The sequence below is a fragment of the Apus apus genome, chromosome 3 (assembly GCF_020740795.1).
Source record: "Apus apus isolate bApuApu2 chromosome 3, bApuApu2.pri.cur, whole genome shotgun sequence".
Taxonomy (NCBI): Eukaryota; Metazoa; Chordata; class Aves; order Apodiformes; family Apodidae; genus Apus; species Apus apus.
The window spans coordinates 40,731,078-40,753,457 of record NC_067284.1 but is presented as its reverse complement, the minus strand read 5'-3'; the positions used below and the strand labels follow the sequence as shown (position 1 = coordinate 40,753,457).

The following is a 22,380-nucleotide window of genomic DNA, read 5'->3' as shown; positions in this document are numbered from 1 at the left end:
TCTGTGAGCTATAAACTGTAATGCCACTCGTTAGCTACCTTCTGTGATAATGAAGGAACTTAAATAAAAGTAGTGAAAAGTACTGAGAAACAGCAGAATAAAAACTGCATAGAAAGGCTCAGCAGGATCAGGCTATCTGTTCTGTCAGGAAAACATAAAAGTTTAAAGACCTTTAAAACATATATTTTTAAAAAGATATTGTGGAAAATCAACAAGAGAGAAAAGCAGCAACCCTTAAAACCCCATGCTTCCTACACAAGCTGCATCCTTGGCATCATCTAGGTTATTGCTGCCTGGCATGGCAAAGTTTGGAATGAAGCTTTTTCTCCTGGAAACTTTAGGGTCTTCAAGTTCTGCTTAAATTCTCCCTGAGATTATTAGACGGGTTAAAAGGAAATCCAAAGAGACCTAATACAGGGAAATGTGGCTTTAAAGAGGGGAGAAAAATAGAAGAGGGAAAGTAATTAGAATTTACGCCAAGGAATTTACCAACAAATAGTGCTTTTTTTTTGCTTTTTTTTTTTTTTTCCTTTTTCCACATTTTCTCTTATTTTGGTAAGCAGCCTTAGTTAACTGGCTATTTCACAGTTCACTATGTGATATTTTCTTTTGCTTTGAATACAGATGTCCCTGAGAATTACCCTGCATGCTCTAATGTCTATTTAGCAACTGCATATGGCCTTTTAAAATGGGGACTCTGATCACAGCTCTGAGAGTTAAACTTGTTTCTGGATCTTTCTTTTAACATTGTCTTTGCAACTGTATCATTGTGTAAGTTAAATATTCAGTATCAAGCTTTGTTTGTCTATATTCTATTTCATACTTCTGAAAGTTTTGTTTCTCTGTAATAGTTGCAGCACTTTTATTCCCCCTACACTTGCAGTCACACTGTCTTTCACAGGCTCAAGCTGTCACACATAATTGGTAGCAGACAGCCTGTCTGAACAAAATAAGAGACAGTGGCCAGCTGAAATACGCCTGTTGGAGCAGGCAGAGCAATCACCTTATCCCTGCATTGGATGAGTTTTGTGCTGTGAAGCAGAAAGGGCTCCAGAGTGGGTAGCAGGGCTGACGCTGTACTGGGGGAAGCCCTGATGGTGGCAAAGGGCTGCTCCCCCCTCCCCAGCACAATTGGCATTGCTCTCTAATTTGTTTAATGCAGATCCAGCTGCTCTGCACTTTTTTGCTAGGGTGTCAAACTGGGCTGGCTCATCTCCTTTCTATAGTGTAAGACTTCAACAACAGAAGCAGCACAAGTCAGGGGCCAGAAATACCCACTAGAGTTGCTGGTGCTCTGCTGTTCTGCAAGCGTTCTGTGAGCACGTGATGGGTTATTGGTGTTTAGCAAGTGACAAGCAGCTCAGGTCTTCAGTATTTTCCTTTCCAAGGCCTTATTCTTCTTCCAAGTTGGGAAGGTCATGGAGCTGACTGATTTCACAGGGACTTTCTGATGGCTGTGTGTGTTATGAGCAGAACAGGAGGCTGTAATTTAGTGCTGTATGAGGCACTATACAGGAGGGTGGTGGTGGGGAACAGGGATATGAGAGGTTAAGGGTGGTACTCAGTGTGCTAGGAAAGGAGGGAGGATCAAGGAAAAGAGGTGTGATAGGACCAAAGAGGTCAAACCGTGAAGTCCTGTGGGTAAGATTGGGCAGAAAATTGTTGCCACAGTTGAGGTGGAAGAGGCTATATTTTTGACAGTATAAATGAGAAGCTTTTTTTTTTTTTTTTTTTTTTTTTTTTTTTTTTTTTTTTTTAAAATGGAAAAAACCCAGAAGTTAGATATGTTATGCAGACTATGGTGTTGACACATAAGAGCAGGAGAGAGAGACATTCAAACAGTGTTAGAGGTGAAGACCTAGCAGTATACTTGGATAGAAAGCAATTTTCAGGAGCAAGCTTTTCTGAGAGGCAGGATGCATTATACTCTGCACAGAAAAAGGAAATAGCATGGGTAGCTTTTAGGAAGATTATTTTGTTCACATTGAGCTTGGGCTATGCCGTTAATTTAGACTGAATGTCCGTGTTCAGGTCAGATGGTCTAAAGCTGATCACCATTATTGCTAATTTCCCCCAGAACTTAGACTTTGCTGCCAAAACAAATCCAGATGTGCTGACACAGCAAGTTGCCCTGCTTTGGGCTGGAGCCACATCGTATGATACATTTGGTGACTCCTTAGGGCCAATTTGTTATTTGCAGGTAACAGTTTCAAATTTCCAGTTTCACAGAAGACCATCTAGCAGAAGCAGCTTGGAAGCAGCTGTCTCTCTTTCCCTCACTCCAGGGATTTTGTGCACCAGCTTGACACCCCAATGAAGGAAATGGATTGAAGGTGGCTTGCTTCCAGAACACTTTCTATTGCTACAGCTAATTATCTGGTTTGAGCCAACAGTGACTCAGTTATGTATCAGAAACTAGCTTTGAGGGCAGATTGCTCCCTAACACCAAGAGATTTCACATACTGAACTTCGCATGGGCTCAAACTGCCCGCTGGGGAGAAACGTGTGTGATTTCTCCTGTTTCCCTTTGGTGCTCTTCCGTGTTTTGTGCTGTGCTAACACATTTTTCTGCCTGTTGAAGAGCAGGGGTGAGGTGGCAAGACAAGTGCCAGCCGGTGGGCAGTAACACTAGAGGTAGATCAGACTGGGTCAGGAAGTGCTGTGAATGCTGCCAGGCTCCTCAAAAACATGTTAAAGAACAGAATCATACTGGAGCTACATGGTTGCCAGATTTCAAAGTACATTGGTTCCTTCTGCTTACGTGAGGGAAGGGCAGATATAAAGCACTGGAAGGGAAGGCTGATGGTTGTAGTGGCTGCTGTGCTGTTGGCAGGGTCATGATCTGTTTTGCTGCAGCGTGGTACCATTTGGCATGAAGGGCAGTAGCAGCCTGATGGCGGTTATTTAGAAAAGGATAGCCACCCAGAGCTGTGGTAGAGTCTTGCTCTGCCTGAATTGCCCCTAAGCTCCACAAGGGTTAGGCTGAAGCTTGAGTTGCGTGAAATGTTGATGTGGGAGGGTGGGATGTCACCACGCCTGCCAGCAACCCTGCCTGTGGGTAGCACAGGCAGCTGGAGAGATCTTCTGAGGGACGTGTTCTGCAGAGTTGAACTGCCTTCCTCACGCTCGACTGTTTCCCCTCAAACGCTCACTTTGAATGGCTTTTTAGCCTGGCAGGTGCTGCCATCTCTGACAAGCCTGTGCCTTCCCCCATGGGTAAACACACAGAGGCTGGCAGTTACCAAAATGAGAAAATACTGGCTTTGTACAGCCACTGAAAGTAAGAGCACATGGCTCCTGGTGGCAGCAGGGCAGAATAGGACACAGGGGAACCCAGACACTAATATGCACTTCTCAGTGTGCTTCATGGAAAACAAAAGTCAGCAGTGACAACAAGCTGTCCAAAAACTGTCTTCAGCAGTGAGCTGCTTCTCACTTGGCTGCTGAAGATTGCCTTATTTTGGTCGAGTTAGTAAGTGAGAGCCTTTGACAACTGTACAAAATAGGAGAATAGCCTTGGTTTTGGAACATAAACAGGAGAAGAGACAATCAAGTTTTTCTTCCTTTCTTTTTTCTCCTGTTTTGTTTGCTGTCAGTACAAAATAGTAGTGTTTATGCAAAGAACTAGGTCTGACTGTTTTCATTGTCCATGCTGTTGACATGTCACCACCCATGGTCATCCCCTGCTCTTTTGAAGAGAACTGCTTTGCTTGGGAGGATAGTTCTAGATGTTAGATTGTGGGAAGTGGGAGCTGTCAGAGGAGAATAGGCTTCCAACACCTCTCAGTGTGGTCAGAATTTTTATGTCTGAGATACTGACAGCATCTTTAGCACAGAACCTGTCCTACAGCACCTCTCCAGCTTCAGCTCTCTGGGAGTATTTGAGACACTCCCTCATATGGCAATTAAAGGGGGGAGCAGGGGAATGCGTGTAGGCCTTATCTGCTCAGTCACTGCAGTGCACTACATCCCCTGAGATGGGTGGCATACCTGTTAACGGCCTCTGTTGAGGAATGACTGAAATATTTGTGATGGGAGGTGAAGATGTGTTGTCCTGTTCACTGTCAGTTGCAGACTAGATTCAGTAGTTTGAAGACAACAGCTCTGTCAGTTCCAGTGCAGCCCTGACACAGCTCTGGCTGCTCAGCCCCTTAGTACTTACAGAGGTCCAGAGGGGAATTCTGATCTGGTTGAGGTTTGGAAGTGCTGTGGGGCCAGGCACGGGGGCTTTTACCCTCATACATCTCACTAGTTTACTCTTCCCTTGTTTTCTGTGCTGGAATCCTAATTAATCACACCTGTCTTTCATTTAGCTGAAAAATAAGACTTTTTTTCATATGTTTTTTTTCATATGCTATTCATCCCCAAAATCTAACCCCCAAGTCAATAAATTTCATGCAGACAGGGAAGCATTCTGTACCTAATTTGGTGCAATCATGGGTGAATAACACACAGATAAACTAAAAAATTTTCAGTGTAGATGTACTCTGGCTGCATGAATGTTGACAGGCTAATAAAAAGGAAAGGCTGTGGACTGAGCTTTATGCATAAATGTGAAGGTGGTATTCATCCTGCCCTGCTCATAGGATGTGCATATGTATTCCCAGTCTGCCTTTTACAGCACTGATAGTTCACCTTTAATAAATCAAAGGCAGCTTTTTCTTGCTTGCGTGCTCTCTGAAGGAGATGATATCAAGTCATACCCTAAACAGTTTTGACACACAGATTATGTTTGGTGAAAAGTGCTAATGATAGTCTTTTATTTACGGATGTGTTTAGAAATATGTGAGGCAATGAGTTCATCTTCCCTCTTCCTCACAGAAGGGGAATAAGATGAGAGGCACATTCTCCTTTTGTCCTCTGTCTCCAAAGGAGGCTGGTTTCCTGTCATCCCTTGAAGAAACTCCTTTACACTTGTCTAGCCAGGACAATTTCTAACATGCCTCTTATGTTATGCCTGGGCACCCTGGTGACTTGGCTGACATTGATACGAGTGTTTCTCTTCCAGTCTGCCCCTGCATGCCTGCTGTATGGGCTGATGCCTGTCAGCTGCCCAGAGCGCTGCTGCTGGAGCACCTCCTGCATCAGTGGGCTCCTCGTCATGCAGCAAGGGCTCGGTAGGAGCTGCAGGCTCTTGGCACACTCCTGGTCTTGATCTGAAATTAATTGACACAACTTGAATCTTTCGGAGATGATGCCAGAAGGAAGAACAGAAGACCTGTGAGAAAGCAAAGAGTGAGTATGATGTAAAATTCTCCCCTGGCTTTCTTCAAATCAAGAAATTTGATTTTTCTTTTACAGCTTGGTTACTTCACCTTGCAGCCATACAAGCTCCCATTTACAGCTTTTGAGACACTGCTGTCTCAACAACTCCATGGGTTTCTTTAGCCAGGAGAGGTTCAGTACTTTAGGCGATGATTGTGCTGCTGTGCAGACTCGTTTCTAAGACTGGCAAAGCAGCCACAGTTTGGGAAAACTACTTACACTCATGCAGGGTTTGGAAAAGGAACAAAGGAGAAGGAGGTATTTTCTGAACTAGGTTCCTGGATGTAATTTCTTTGAAGAAGAATTCGTAATTGGAGTATTAGATAAATACTGTACCTTTTGTAAAGGCACACTTGTGTAAGGTGCCCTCATCTACAAAATTGCAACTTCCTTCAGAGATGAAAATAATTCACATTTCCATTTTCTTTCCCCATTTGATATATTAAGGTGGTTCTCTAAAGCTTCTTTTATTGCTCTTGTTGCCTTCTTTTGCAGGTCAAAATAACTAAATTACTCTAAGTTGTTCCAAAAATCTCTAGATTTTCTGTTCTGTGCCTCACTGAAAGTTTTACAAATGAAGACAGCTGAAGACATAAATAGTGTCTAAAGAGTGCATATCTGAGATTTGCATATGTTCAGAAATGTAACAGTCTTGTTTCCAAGATAAATGGGGATGAATCACCCTCTGGAGGGGCTTTTTTCTCTTTGCCGGCTGTAGAAGAATTTTAGCTTGGTGTCAGGTAGCTGAAGTTATAGGTAGCATTCATCTAACCCCAGAAAGAAAAATTTTCCTCTAAAGGAGAGCTCAAGATAGTACTCAAATGCAGAGTAATGGGCAAGTGAAATGTGTGCAGATATCATATGAAGGGCAGAGGTAGGGACTAAGAGCCTGCCATACCAAGTAGCATGGGAAGGTATGATAACATTTCACAGGGGTTCAAAACCAATTAACTAGCAAGAGGATGATGTGTTTATTTTTATTACATGTAATATTGAAAGTAGAAGAGATGGCTTTTATCTAACTTGATCAGGAATATAATTGATACTCTGTTCCCTGCAGACCGTGTCCATGCATCCAGATGCAGACAATGAGATAAGTGAGCAGAAACTTCCCTTGTTTGGTCATCCTTGTTAGTGGTGAAGAATAGGAATATTCTGCTATCCGGTTGATTTTCTTTGTTTCAGCTTGTGTCTGTTGCCTCTCAGTGTGTTGCTGTACACCTTCCAGAGAAGTCTGAGTTTGTTGTGTCTACATCTTAGAATCACAGAATCATAGAATGTATTGGGTTGGAAGGGACCTATAAAGGTCATCTAGTCCAACCTCCCTACAATAAGCAGGGACATCTCACACTAGAAGAGATTGCTCAGAGCCCCATCAATCCTGACCATGAATGTTTCCACGAATGGGACCTCCACCACATCTCTGGGTAACCTGTTCCAGTGATCCACCATCCTCATTCCTCATATTAAGGAACTTTTTCCCAACGTCCAACCTAAATCTACCCTTTTATAACTTCAAACCATTATCCCTTGTTCTATTGTTACATGCTGTTGTGAACAGCTCATCCCCAGCCTTCTCATAGGCCCCTTTAAGGTATTGCAAGGTCACTATGAAGTGCCCCTGGAGCTTTTTCTTCAGGCTGAACAACCCCCATTCCCTCAGCCTGTCTTCATAAGAGAGGTGCTCCAGCCCTCTGATCAATTTCATTGCCCTCCTCTGGACATGCTCCAACAGGTCAATGTCTTTCTTATGCTGGGGGCTCCTGAGCTAGATGCAGTACTCCAGGTCTCATCAGGTAGAGTAGAGGGGCAGAATAACCTCTCTTGATCTCTCTAGCATGTCTTCCCCCAGCCTGTATTCATATCTCTGGTTGCCCTGGCCCAGGTGCAGAACACTGCACTTGGCGTTTTTGAATCCCATGAGGTGCCCCTGGGCCCAATTCTCCAGCTTGTCCCAGTCCCTCTGGATGGAATCCTGTCCCTCTGGCATATTGACCGCACCACCCATCTTGGTGTCATCAGCAAACTTGCTGAGGGTGCTCTCAGTGCCACTGTCAATACCATTAATGAAGATATTAAACAACACTGGTCCCAGTAGAGACCCCAGTTTTCCATCTGGATGTTGAGCCATTGACCACTACCCTCTGGATGCAACCATCCAGCCAATTCCTTATCCACTGAACAGTCCACCCATCAAACCCGCATCTCTTCAGCTTAGAGAGAAGGATGTTGTGGGGACCGTGTCAAAGGCCTTCCAGAAGTCCAGATAGATGACATCTATAGGTTTTCCCTTGTCCACTGATGCAGTCACTCCATTGTAGAAAGCCACTAGGTTGGTTAGGCAGAATCTGCCCCCAGTAAAGCCATGCTGGCTGTCCTGAATCACCTCCCTGTCCTCCATGTGCCTTAGCATGTCTTCTAGGAGGATCTGTTCCATGATCTTCCCAGACACAGGGGTGAGGCTGACAGGTTGGTGGTTCCCAAGGTCTTCCTTTCTACCCTTTTATAAAATGGGCATCATGTTTCCTTTCTTCCAGTCACCAGGGATTTCAGCTGACAGTAATAAGAACCCTCCCTGAAGCCTTCCCCCCTTGCTGCTGAACAAGATCAGCTCCTGCATCCTCTCCTTTGCTATCCTGTATCCCAGCCCCTGACCAGCTTGGTGGCCTTTGCTGGACTTGCTCTGATATGGTGATGTCTGTCTTGTATTGCTGAACCCAATACTGGACAGAACAGTGCAGAAGTGGTCTCACATGTACTGAATAGAGAGGAAGAATCACCTCCATGGAACTGCTGGCTAATTTAACCCAATATACCGCAAGCTTTTGCTGAAAGAATGCTCTGCTGATATGGTTAAGTTGCAAACGTTCATCCTGTAGATATGCCCTCTGTTTGCCTAGTTAGAATAGTAGAAACAGAGGGAAAAGACATACCACCATACATAGGTGGAATTAAACACACAATCCTAATGAACAAACTTCTGATTAATCACAACTACACTGTATGAAAACATCTGAGCAGAGCTGCCTTCACATAACTTGCAGTTTTCAGTGCTTATTTAGAAGTCCCTTTTACATAGCCAGCTTTGAAAAAGAATTTCTCATGTTCATTCCAAATTCACCACAAAGAAAGATGAATTGTAGCTGAATGTTTGAGCAGCATCCCAGGGTGCCAGAAACATAATAGGCGACATTAGTGTCTTGACCTTTAGCTTGTGCTATTTAAGTTTGCAAACAACAATTTGAATAACATACATCACACCAAAAAATCCATCAGTGGAGAAGAGAGATGATACCAAAAAGGCACAGGACAACTGTTACCCAGTTTGGGCTTTACAGTTTTTATGCATGCTCTCCACTTGGGAAAGACCTTGGTGCCTAAGCAGGCATTTTGGAAATGGCAGCATATAGTGCAAAGTGAAAATGTATTTCTTTCATGGCTAAATGCTTAGTAATAAGAGCTCTATTTTTGTTTAGAAAATAGAATGATAAGAAGTGATAAAGCACTTTTAAATGGCGTCCCCAGAAAAGATGAGAAACATTAATTTATGTTTTACATATTTAACAATTTATTTAATATCTTCAAGGAAATGAGGCCACTTTTCTCCTTAAGACTAAAGGTTTCCAGTTGCACATTTGTAACTACCTGCTCTATTAGGAGAGGGTTCTACATTAAGATTTTGGCTACTCTCCTTGCAAGAGGTGATAAAAATATTTCATAGCAATGCCAGCTTGCAAGACAGGATCTCTCTTTCCGTTATTAATAATAAAGTGGTAATGATAAATTGGCTGTAATCTCCATAGGCTTGGCCAAAGCTTTTGATTCACCAAGGCATGATCACATTGCATAAACTGATGAAAGTATTGAAATAGGGACTATTCTTATAGAAAAATTTCAAGATCTTTATCAGAATTATTCTCATTTAGAAACCAAACTCGAATTGATAGTGACAATTACTCTATTTTGTAATAGTTTTATATAGGGCTATCCCTAAGTCCAGATTTCATTTAATACCACTTTCCATCTTTTCCCTTCTTAATTGAGGAATGAAATAATCAACTTTGTAATAATTGGTGGGCAGATAATAGATTTAAGTTTTCCAAATACATCTGCTATTGGCAGGAATTAGCTTCTTGATATGATTAAAAATTTAGAGTTGCAGAAATGCTTTTGTTCTTATAGTGGGTTTAAAATAAACACAAAGAATATACATAAACATTACCTACTGTGAAATACATTGTTATCCTAAATGACTATTGAAAAATTAAGTGAAGTGAAACTGGTAATAAAAGGGAAGGTTAATTTGAAATATATTTGGGACTCCAAATTGATTCTTGAATGGTATAATATATTTGTCTCCTTCAATTAAACCAATTTGATGGTTCAACAAACTAAATTAAGCAGCAGTTAAAGCACCAGAAATAGAAAATTCTTAATGCTTATCCTCTTTCTGGATTACTTTGCAGTTTAACACACTTTGTGTCTGTTGGTATCTATGCTGTTATACAGATTTACTTGTGAGAAAAATACCCAAAGCAACATTCCTCTATCACAACGGACCTCTGACAAGGTAATGTATTCCGGATTTAGAATAAGTACTCTTTGTCTTTTTTATATTTGCCATGTAGCCACTCATAAATTGGTTAGAAATAGAGAAGATATGTTGTTTCAAGGGGTTAAAACCTCTGTCACTTATGTTGGTGAGAATTCCCTGCAGCAAATAATCTGAAGTGTTTTTCTTATCCTTCAAATTTCATCTGAAGACAAGCATAGAAGGTAGTCCTGTCAGTGTCAAGAGATAAGAATACATTATTTAAGAAAAGTAATGGCAGAAAACCATGGCTAAACACTCCTCCAAGTCTTTCTTTAGACCACCATAATTTATTTCAGTTTTTCAGATAAAGTTGTTTTTACAGGGGCAACCTGATGCTTTTTAACTTATTTTTTACTTAGTCTTGCAGATGAAAACACTCTCCATGTCTGTGGTCAAAGCAACAAAACAGAAAATATCAAAATACAAGGGCACTCTATTTTATGAGAAAATTTCAAAATGGATAAAAGTTGTTCTGAAACCATCCAAAACCAGCAGCAGATTCTGCAAAACAGCTGGGAGACTCAGAGGAGATAAGAAGCCAGTTTTTATGCCAAAGGAAGATGGGATAATAGTGCCAGCAATATGGAGAAGAGCCATTACTGGAGTGCTTCAGTTAAAGCTGGAAAGGAAGAGAAGCATCTCTTTTCATAATTCTTCCTCTTCTTCAGGTTTTTGTTATAGGGTTGTATGAAAAATGGACAGATGGCAGTTGTGCAGTCATGCTTTTTTGCTGGTCTCATGATGGATCTTTTGTTTTAGAGGATAAGAGGGAAGTCTGGAAGGAAACAGTATCAAACAACAGGTCTTATGCTTGCACAGAAGTAATCAAAAAGAATTAAAAAGAATGTGTAAGAAGGTATAACCGGTAAGGCTTTGTGAAGGGTTTAGCAGGTTAATCAGAATATTTTATTCTGTCTGAGTCTGGCTCCATCTTTTCTATCACAGCCCCTGTGGCCAGAGGAAGTAGATTTATCAGGCATGATTTCCTTTTACAAGACGTGTCTTTTATGGATTTTCATGGCAGCCTGTTAATGCGGGAGATCACAACTGCTGATTGGAAGGATTGTCTGAATAGGGCTGAATAGCACTGAACAGAGCACGACTCAGAACTGTGGCCAAGGTGCTGACCAAACCCAGAAAAGTCTGAGTAATCCAGGAGTTTAAGCAGGGATTTGTATTTATCTCTTAAGTACAGATTACCCAGTGCTAGCCAGACCTAACTTGTGATCCTCCTCTGGAAGAGCAAGCCAAACTAGTCTGTAGCGTTTAGTGCTCTGATCATTGCAAATCACCAGTACTGAGTATGGTTTGCTCTACCTTTAGGAGAAAGGAGAACCAGAATGACTGTGGAGGGATTTGAAGTCCCCATAGCTACTGCATCCTGATTTTCTTTGATCAGGGCACACCATATCAATCTGAAGGGAAAAGTAACTTAGATCTGGGACAGGTAATCACCAGTATTTGATGATGAGAATAAACTTTAAGGGATGGATGTTTCAGAGCAGGGCTTTCAGTAAACATTTCTGGTACTACAATATAGGGCAGATTAGAAAACTCACAACACAATACAGCATATGGAGGAAAATTTTTTTTAAACATTTGCTCTTATTTTGACTTCTACCCTAGTGACATTTATTCATATTTATTTTTGGAAAGGATGTTATATGGGCTCAAGAAAAACTGGATTTCCTAGGTATTCGTGGGGAAGTGTGGTCTATTGAAGGCCTAATGTATATCTAAGTTAGTATAGAAAATCCTCTGCTTCTATTTTTTGTTATGGATTACATGCATTTTTCTGTAAAGATGACTTATATCTTCTTCATGTGTGCATAGCCTTTGGCTTTTGCATTTGTTTGTTTTGTGGTACTCCATGGGCACTGTGTTGTTGTATCTTCTTCCCTTCAACATGCATTTGCAAGTCATTTCTTGTCTGTGGGAATACATCTTATGTTTACATAACACCTCTTCCTGTGAAGGAACCAAGTGTTACACAAGTGATAGGCCTCAGGATCTTTTTAGCACAGAAGAGATGTGTCTTAGCCTGCTTTCTGTGACATTCTTACCTCTCTCCAACAAGGCTTTTAGCTCCATGTAGAGGCTGTGGGTGGTTGAAAAGGCATTAAGACCTCAGCAAACATTTTAGATGCTTAAGTCTTCCTGTTTTTTATTGGAAATGGGCATGCAAAAAATCAGTGAATTGAATGCTCTAAGACTCCCAAAGATCTTGGCCAGAATGATCTACCACAGCAACTTACCAGAAGAGGATGAGTCCCCACTGCTCAGTTTCTTTAAGATTATGACTCTAACCGGTGTTCAGGCCATCCAAAATACTCTCAGATGTTCAGTTTAAGAAATCAAGGACAACTTTCCTTCCCAATCCCTTGAAAACATTGCATGTATTGATATGAGGAGCTGTATAAAGACAGGTCTGGGGGCTGATGAGCTGTGTCCCTCTACAGTCTCCCTTAGCCACTGTCATTCTAGGGTTCCTTGGGCATATCAGCTACCTAAATGAGGAGGTGAGACACTCTAAACAAACCTATGCCAAGTAAATCCCCCTACAACGTTAAGGGTGGCCTTCTGTTGTGCCGATGAAAAATAATTATTTATTGTTTTTTAGTCTTCATTGTTATTCATGCATTTCTCTGACTAAAGGTAACAGCTTCTCTAAGTAGACTGTGAATTTCCTGATAAAACCAGCTAGACTTAGTGCTTTATTACTCCTGCATGTTTTTGTGGCTGGTCCTATCCCTTTTGGCTCAGAAAGAATGTTTAATTATTCTACTTGATCTTCACTTATCATGGGAGCACTATGTAAATTATTTCAAAAATGTCCTGTTTCAGATTTCATTATTCCTCTTCATTATAACCTGGGTATTATGAAATATGAGAAGTGCATGCCTTTCTAGCACATTTCTTAGATTTGAAAGTTTAGCATGTATTTTTGATATCTGCTGTTTACTTTGTCTGTTAGTGATATACTTCTATGCCTTCTAAATTAATTACGTTGACTTCTAACTATCAGTTTAGTATTGTTAGTGTCTGAAAATGTATTCCTTAGCAATTCAAAACGTGCACATTCCTTAGCAATTTAAAGCATGCACTCAGAATTCAACAGGCAGAAATAATAAAGATCCTTTCTATCTTGTACATGGTATGTATATATTGTTTTGTTTCTGCAAGCATGGAGCAAAACTCTGATGAGATCTGTGGGCCACATGTATTTGTTTTCTTTATTTTTGAGAAACTTCAGTGATGTGAATAGAATATTGACTCACAGAAAAGAACACAGAGGCTAAGGGAGAGCTCCAGTACACCTTGAATGGGCTCAGCTTTGCTGATGAAAGCTCATGTTGAGCAGTCTCTGATGTTTTCCTACCTTTTTCTCTGTGAATGCACTCTACCCTATCCAATTCCCCAGAGGGCTGTTTCAAGTCAGTCACATTGCAGCCCTTAAATACGATGCCTTCTGTCATTGCTGTACTAATAGTGTCTATTACTCTTTGCAAACAGTAACATTTTCTTCCTCCCCCCCAATAAGGGATAACTTATGTGTCAAAAGTTTATTAATTTATTTATCAAGTTGAATATACAGGGATAAAATCAGATAATTTTAAAGACATTTGCATTCCTTTATTCTTCAGCTTTCAACGTGAAGTATTACAAAATTATGTATTCTAAAGAGGATCTGTAGTAGCTGAACAGTGCCTAAGAATTTCTGAAAGATTTTTAGATATCAAATTTTTCTTACTTTCATTTTAAAAATACTCTCGTTAAGTTTGTTTACAGAAAGTTTCTGAAAAATAATGCTTGTCTAAATAATATCCATTTTGTCTCCTGCATTTGTTTAATTTTATAAAATAATTTTTCTGAGCAAAATAAATATGCTGCCTGTTGTTTGTTCCTTCTTAGGAGAAGAAAGTCCTGTGGATTCACAATGGATGCATGTTTAGAACAGTTACTTTTACTACTTCCTTAATTATCTAATGTTGTAGAACTTATGAGAGTAATTCTATGTTTAGCACCTTTTCATCTGTTTTCTTTGGAAAGTTTACACATTTTAAATTACAAATGCACTGAATAGAATCGATAAATACTCTGGAAGAGAGCCAGGAGACCTGGTCTTCAACTGGTAAATCCTTGGGAAGATTTATACTCCAATTAATTTGCTCATTACCTGGTCCTGTGAATCTTGTATTCTTAGCCACTCAACGATTGTGATTCAAAACCTTCTTCTTCAGTATCCTTCTCATCTGAGATGTGCTGCTGTGGCACTAGGTCTTCCATTTGGTAGGTGTTTTAACCATTAAACTACCACAGAAAAGATAACAAAACGCACCTCTTCTTTTGAAAATCTCTCTCAATGAACTCCAAGCAGCATGTCTTAAGGATGCTCTAAATACACTTTCTGTATCAGATCTATTCTGATCATAGGTTGGGGTCTAACGTTAGCTAATATAAAGACTTCAGGCTTACCAGTAATGTTCCCCAAGTGAAGAGGTAGAGAAGACTTGGTTATCTGGACTGGCTTCAGGGACACAAGCAATTTAAGGAAAATCAGAAATTTCTCCTGGAGGACTAAATAGATCTATGATCAAAGACGAAGAATATTCTCCTAGTGTCGTGAGACAGCTAAGTCTAAATTATTCTAGAGGGGTGATCCTTCTCCTGCCCTCCAAACTCTTTTTGCAAAAGATAGAATCTCAGGTTTTTCCCCTAGCAGAGTCTTACTTTTCTGTAACTTTATACTTGTTTGGATAATAAGTAAATAAGGTTTCCTGCCATGAGATAGTTACTGTGTCACCATACCCATCAGTCAGAAGTTTGGTTTGTTGTCTCTGATGTGGCAATTGTCTGAGTATTTGAAGAGGCAGACAGGAGTCTGAGTATAGCATGATGAGGAGAGCTGGAAGGAAGAAGCCTCCACGCTCATAAGATAGAAGAATTCAGCACAGCATGTGACATCTTGCAAACTCTCTACATGCAAAATGAGCATGGATTACAAAGCATCTTTAAAAGAAGTGATTGCAACTCCACAAAAGATCAGACATGAGGCAAGATTTCTTGACTTGCTTTGGGTTCAAAAGTTGAATGAATAAACAGAAGAATGAAGGAAAGGGATGACAGATTGATTAAGGCACTGCAACCCATTTCTGACTAAAGCAATTTAGCCCAGTAATTTCTTAGCTCTGAAGAGGATAGTAAAGAGAAAACAATGGCTAGTAACCACTATAGTAATAGAAAAATAAATCTGCTAAGTGCTTCTGTGACTTTGAAAAGTAAGAGCTGGTGACTTTCTTCACTTTCTGTCTTGGTCAACAGCTTGACTAAGAAAACCTGTGGCTCTTGTTATTCTTTCTTTACACTGTCATTTAGTCTACATGCTAATTTTTAGGAAATCCTAGGGATCCTTCCTCTAATGTGTTTGCAACTGAAGCAGATGACAGGCACAGATGGCTGCAAATTCAGCTTTTCAGGCAGACTACTGCTCAGATGAATGAATGATCGTGCAGGTAATGTTTATGGTAGTGTTCTACCCTCCTCCCCCAGCGGAAGACAAATATTGCTTAGACACCAGCATAAGTGAGATGCTCTTTGGCAGTAGCAGATGGAGCATGCAAGTACTCCAGTTGTGATGAAAATGATTCCCTGCTGGCATTCGAGGGACAGGGTAGGAGATCCACAACTGATCTTTGTGTTTGAATATGTTATGATTCCTACACATTCTCCACACCATGGGATTGTTCAGTTGTGGTATTACACTAAATGGTAGCTCAGTAATTGCACAGTAGGATCTGAGCAAAGTCTTTCAGATGTTGGAATTCAAATATATCTTTGGGGTAACACGGGTGCATGTCACCAAAAACATGACCTTCAGTCACTATGATGTAAACAGGGAACAGCTGGAGAGAGAATGATATTCCTTTCCAAAGACAGAGCAGGTTTATACACCTCGAGGCAGCACCAAATACATCCAGTAAAACTCCAAGGACCGAAGATATCTAAGTGTCTGATCTGTGTATAAGCCTTAAAAATCAGCCCCTGTTTTTTATTTAAAGGTGACAGTCATCAGGGAAAAGCTGAGGCATCAATATAGTTAAGAAAACAACATGATTAGTGAACAAATTTTTACTGTTTAATTCAAAGAAATGGAAGAACGAACAACCTAACAACAGTAGGAAAAAGAGACAGCAGTCCACCCTGGCACCCCAGCAGGCTGTCAGCTAATTTAGGAGGGAAATTAAGGAACTGAAACAAGAAACAGCCTCATCATTTGCTAAGCTTGAGGATTCAATTTCAGAAATAAAGCAAAACTTAATAAAAACAAATGAGAGGGCAGATTAACTGGAGCAGCAAATGGGAGAAAGAGAATAGAAAGACATATTGATGCTTTTTTATTGAAGTTAGACAGACAATTCTGCATAAATTGTTCTAACTTCTGAAGCTGATAAAGAATGAATAATATAAAGAGTTATGAGTAATCTGGAGAAGTGAATTATTAAATGCTAGAATTCATACCTTTACTTTTAAATGAAGTGCTAGAAGTAAATGAGAATTTTGATTGCATGCCAGCACAAACCCAGAGGGCACTGATCTCAAGGAGACAGAGTCTTTTTTCAGGTGTAGTGGGGGTGGCAAAACTTGTGAATTGAGTTTAGTCTCAATTAAAATGTTAACATTCCTAGATGTTTCCTTTGATTATTATCCTTCATTTTACACATTAAAACAATTTTACTTATCTGTAAGTGAAAAATTGAACATGTTTCTTTACCATACTCAAGGCTATCTACAGATCTCAGCCAATACGGAAGGAAGGGGAAAGAGATAGTAACTTGTGCTATAAAAGAATAAATGTTGTTTGTCTGGGAATATACATTTTTAATATGCCTACAAGAAGTGTTTTGGTGCATTTTAAGACAGATACAGTAAAACTGAAATTTATGTTTGTGATGTAGTTGGACGTGTGCAGCATACTTGCAAAACCTTTCTACAAAAAAATCAATGTAACTAACACATTGATTCTTATGCATATCCCAGGGTCCTGCTGAAAAGAGGTGAAGTTCTGTTATGAATATTCTTTTCCCTAATACATGTAAGCTTGATACTTGTGTTTTTTACAGCTCTAAGCAGGAGCATCAAATGTATAACCAACAGATGTGAAAAACAATATTGCTGTTCCCTAATTCACTTTACAGAAAACATTGTGACTTTGTGGTTCAACTGGCTATTCCTGGTTAGCTGTTTTATCTGAATTGTATTTCCTCTGATTTTTTCTTGAGCTATATATTTTCAGGACCCCTCAAAATATTTTAAAAGTACTGCAAAGGTATATGTCATAACCTGGGTTCTTCTGTGGTGATGTATATTTTTCTGGTTTTCTTTTAGCTTTTAGATGGGAAGAGCTGTCATACATACACAGAAACAAAGAAGTCTCAGAAGCAAGAGGAGGACTCCTGGTATTCTCACTCCCCTCCTGTGCACATGTAGGAAAACACAAGGATACTGATGGGCATGTGATATTACTGAAATGGCATTAAAAAGAAACTAAAGGAGCATATGCTCCTCCTCATACAAGGTCTCTGGAAGCTACTGGAGTAATGTTGAGAAATTAATGTATCCTTAGGCAATTGTTTTATGTGCATTTAATACACTCTTATAATAGTTGTCCTGGGATTTTGTCCAGTCTTATAATCTTTTCTCGCTCCTATAAAATGCTTGTAAGGGACTCAGGCACATTTAAAACATGCAGAATAGCTGCAATAAATGTTGTATCCAGTGAAGGTGGGGTGTTTAGCTTCCTTTTTCTTGGAGACACAGAGGCAGCAAAACGTTACAAAACATCTATGGAAGTGACTTTGTTTGGGTTACAAAAGAAAACTACAAATTTTAATTGGCAGGAACAGGGAGGCTTTTTCACTTGATTCTCACTGCAGCCAGCAGGGATTTGGCTGTAATATTCTTTTCCAGTGCTGCAAGCCTTCTAAAGGATGTTTGTCTTTGTTTCCAGCTATCTCTCAAACATTTTCTTCCCAGACTGAAGGAAGCTGTGAAATGAAGTTAAATTCCCCCATCTCTTTGGGAAAGGGATTTCCCAACCCCCCAACTCTTTCTGTCCAAACCTGTATTGCATGTTTCCTGAATATTTTCAGTTTCTACCAGGTGATAAATGCTTCCCGTTCAAACCCAGTCACTGAAAGGGGTGTGATTTGTGCTGCTCCAGGAAGACTAAAGTTCTCAAATGCATCTCCTCTTTTTCTTGGTCTTGAGGTGACAATATTTAACACTAGTAACAGAAAGAAACCTTCATTGCTGCCTTAATTAAGGCTAAAACAATATTCCTGTTAAAAAATGCATTCATGTGAACACAACTTGGTAAGCTCGTATGGGATGTGATTGTGTCAGCATGGCTAATTTGCCAGCTGAAGTAAGCAGAACTTTTTGGAAATGTCCATTATTTTGTGACTACGGTCAGCTCCCTCACTACTACGTCTCATTATTTCGTAGCTCCAGTTTTACAGGTAAGAACCAAAATTAGAGATGTAAAGCAAAGGAATAGGCATTTCTGCTGTTAGAGCTGTAAGAAACTAAGTAGTTAATGCAGTGGAAATCCTTGGGGAGGGGACATCAGTTATTGATGGAGCAATGCCGCTTGCTGGAAGTGAATGACCACTGCTATTCCACTACTGAATCTGGCATTGTTTTCATTTGTATATGCAAATTGGGCATTTTTCTGGCAATTGTGCAGGCAAGCATCACTTTCTGGTGGTAAATAATTTGCTTGAGAAATTTTAGCAACCAGACAGACTCATTTTGAAAACCAGGCCCCATATGTATGGGCCTTTGTGCAGGGCAGTCTTATGTTTCACTATTTCTAGGGCTTGATTAAATTAACAAATACAACTTGTACAGCCAGAGTTGGCTCTGTAAATCATCAGGGTTCTCAGAAGTGACTGTGCCTGGGCACTTTACTAGATCTTTTCCTTGAATATCTCTTTGCTCCTCCCAAGAGTTTTAAAATTTTGCTGTTCACAGGAAGCAAAAGGAGAAACACAAGCTTGCTTTCATGCTTCGATTAGGCATTATGCCATTGCTTCACAGTCAATTTCAGACAGAATATTCTAGTTTTGTCATCAAAAGAAGCCATACCTCATTTCATACATCATGTTATTTCCAGTTACCTACTGCTAGTTCAGCATTTTCCTTCTCCTCCATTATATGTAAACAGTAGGTAAAAGCCTTTGTCCAACCATGCAGGGAGCCACATCACTAACCTCTTACAGAGTGGACTGAACCTGCCAAAACCGCACTAATGCTAAACAACATTTACAAAAACCATACTATGTTTAGCTTATCTTAATAGTCAGGATGGATTTGACTACTTGAGTGGTGGAGCTGACATTTGAAATGGAGAACAAGAGAGAAGCAAAACCTGGTAGCACGGTGGAGGAAAAGACTGCCCATTTTTATTTTTTATTTTTTTTGCAACAGATTTGATTCAAGTTAGTTGAAACTTCTTCTGAAACTACTTTGAGAAAACTTTGGGAATATTGGGAAACTGCTGAACAGCAGGTTCTGAACAGAAGTTTTGGCTGAGTGCTGAGTGGGTTGGTGGTAATTGCTTTAACTAACGTGGTTCAGTGAGTTTAGCATACAAATGGAGTTTGCTTATCATTTAAGGAAATGTTTACCAAAGGCTATCAAGTTACTAACTAAAAAGTCAACAGAACTTGTGACATGGGCAGGAGACTGTGAAAAAACACTGACAAAATAATCATACAGTGTGTACTGCTTTTAACTGAGATTTCTCTGGGTGCTATGCAGGACAAAAATACTGGAGTAAACTGGAGAAGCAATGTAGAATAAGATACTAACATCACAATATAACAAAATTGTAGATATGTTGTATTTGCTATCCTTTGATGTTACACTAGGAAAAGGAAAGGTGGACTCCAGAAAATGCTTCTCAAGGAAACTTTAATAGAGAGTAACTGCATCTCCTGTTCTGCGTGACTAGAGACTGTTTTTATGTATGAGGTAGAGCTGCATCTTCAGGCAGACTTTGCAATACAGTGTCTCACCAGGCTCCTAGATTTTAAAAATGTTTTTCTTGTAAGTGCTATATTTGTTAAAGTGTATGTTCGATAAAATGCACAGCTGCAGCCAGGCAGATGGTGATAAAGATTGTATGAATCTTCCCCATTTGGCTCTACTGGGTACAGCAGTGGTCACTGGGAAGTACACCTTGTTCTGGAGGTGTTACGAAAATAGTGGAAATGATGTCTCAGTGCCACAGGGGCAGGGATTACCTTTTCCTGTTGTTTCCAACTGTATGTGTCTCTGTTTCCATGAAGATTGCTGCTTTAACCTCCCATTATTACCCTTGCACAGAAAAACCTTGCTACCTTGGTTTCCTGTTGTCATCTTAGTATAGCTGCTTGGGATCTATGCTGCTTTCTCCAGATGAGATCATAACTGATGTTTTTTGGTATTATAGGAAGGCTAAAGTCAAGGCAGCTGCTTTCATTTTGACTTCTAACTCAAGACAGGGTGCAAACCAGATTCTGCTGGTATGCAAACCTAATGAATCAATCCATTCACCTTATTGCTTCATTGAGCTTTGTTTCCCACTCATGGCTGATAGCTGAAATGTGCTCTATGTCACTTCTTTGAATGTTATTTATTGCTAAGGGGAAGTCTAAATTATCCATTTGATTTCTTTCTATGAGTTAAACACCATGTTTTTCCTGTTCACAATAATAATTCAGGTTGTAGAGGGACATGTTTTGACAGGAACATCATATATAATTTAAAAATGAAGAGTTGCAGAACTCCTGACTTACATAGTATGACAGTTTCAGGCCTTGTTGTTCCTAAAAGGCAGGCTAACGTGAACAACATTTCCTTTAATGAGTTTTATTTACTATTCCCTAAAATGAAACACCTAAAAGGACCTTTAGTCTGCAGTTTTACAAGGGCTGAGGGAAGGTACTACAGGCTCTTCCATCTGAGATAATGCTGGTATTGCAGGATGCTGCAGTATCATTACACCACTGCCATTGTTGGGAAATGTGATGGCAACTAAATTTGCCTGTTTTGTCAAAGTGCTGCTATTATGTCTAGTATTTTTGATTTGTCCTTTTTTTTTTTTTTTTTTTTTTAAATTAGGCTAGCACAGCAACTGTCAAGGTGATGAAGTGGTGAGCAGCACTTGAAAACTTTGTCAGGTTGCTTCCTAATAACCGGTCGGTGAAGGTTATAATTGTGTGCACTGCTTGGCTTTCTGTTTGTGTAATCCAGTAATCATGCATATTTTCCAGCATTAAACCTTTGTAAATACCAATAATAAACCGCAGAAAGCTCCAGAAATGAAACCAAAGTGAAGAAAACAAATAAACAGAATACACAGGAAAGTTATAAAAATGATGGACAGGAAAATTAAAGAACGAAGCCTTCAAAGACAGTTTAGTATCTGACATCAGAGAGTCAAAGTGTGTACATGTCAGAAAAAAACTCCAACAACTTCTCCAGGGCAAAACCAATAGCTGATTCCTATTCTTTAGCAATCCTGTAAGAAGACATTTCCAAGTTAGATGATAAGGAATTTAGAACTGACCTAATGCTAAACAACATTTACAGAAAACCCAAAAACCTCCTTCTTGAGAACGGGCATATGTGATTTTGTAATAAAATGTATCTTGCTTGTGAATATCCAGAGTTTATTCAAGTATTTCAGTAATTCAAGTGCTAAGTTTTGATCTTCAAATTCCTCAGTCAGAAACAAGTGCTGCCAGCTGTTATATAGTTTCCTCTGGGAAATATGGCCTTTTTGGTCTGTAAAGGGCTTGTAAACCTAGCAGTCTACTAGCAGTCTACTATATGGGAATGAAAATCCTGAAGGGATTGGAGGAATGTAGAAATTTAACAGCCTGAACCTATTCAGCAAGACCCTCCTTACTGATTAAGGTAAAATCAGAGAAAGGTGTAGAAAAAAAAACTTCATCAGTAATGTAGAAGCCCAGAAGAAAAAGAGAAAAGGAATGATTTAAGCTGAAGGACCTTATTTTACCAAAGTTGCAAATACAGTTACCAAATACAGCTGAAAAAAAATTTAGACATTGTCAAATTAAAATTACTCTTGAGATCAAAAGTCCCATTATTTGTGAAGAGAGGAGTTGTTATGCTGACACTGTTGATGTTGTTGTGTGCAGGTATTGTGGTCTTTGCTGCTCTGATGTAAAGATTTCTGCATCTCTGTACATTCTATTATAAAGAAAATTAAATTCATAAATAAGTAAGGATTCACAACACAATCAGTTCTAATCTCTTATCAGAGGGACAAAGACTCTCAAGACCAGAATTTTTTCTTTTGTTGTATTGGATTTGCATGGCAAGGTGTTGGTAGTGGGCAGGGGGGGCTACAGGGGTGTTTATTGTGAGAAGCGGCTAGAAGCTCCCCCCATGTCTGATAGAGCCAATGCCAACTGACTCCAAGATGGACCCATCACAGGCCGAGGCCGAGC

At 39.8% G+C, this 22,380-nt stretch overlaps 1 long non-coding RNA gene across 8 annotated transcripts in view; it reads left to right on the top strand.

Annotated features, from left to right (window-relative positions):
- The window catches only part of LOC127382431 (uncharacterized), a 177,584-nt gene that overhangs the window by 96,686 nt on the left and 58,518 nt on the right, over positions 1–22,380 (top strand). For 5 of the 8 annotated variants that reach the window (XR_007888953.1, XR_007888956.1, XR_007888952.1 and 2 more), the window contains 3 exons: positions 5,009–5,235; positions 9,732–9,835; positions 17,246–17,343. This is a non-coding gene — a long non-coding RNA (uncharacterized LOC127382431). The remainder of the gene's footprint in view (positions 1–5,008; positions 5,236–9,731; positions 9,836–17,245; positions 17,344–22,380) is intronic. The other 3 variants (XR_007888958.1, XR_007888955.1, XR_007888954.1) reach the window with 2 other exon arrangements.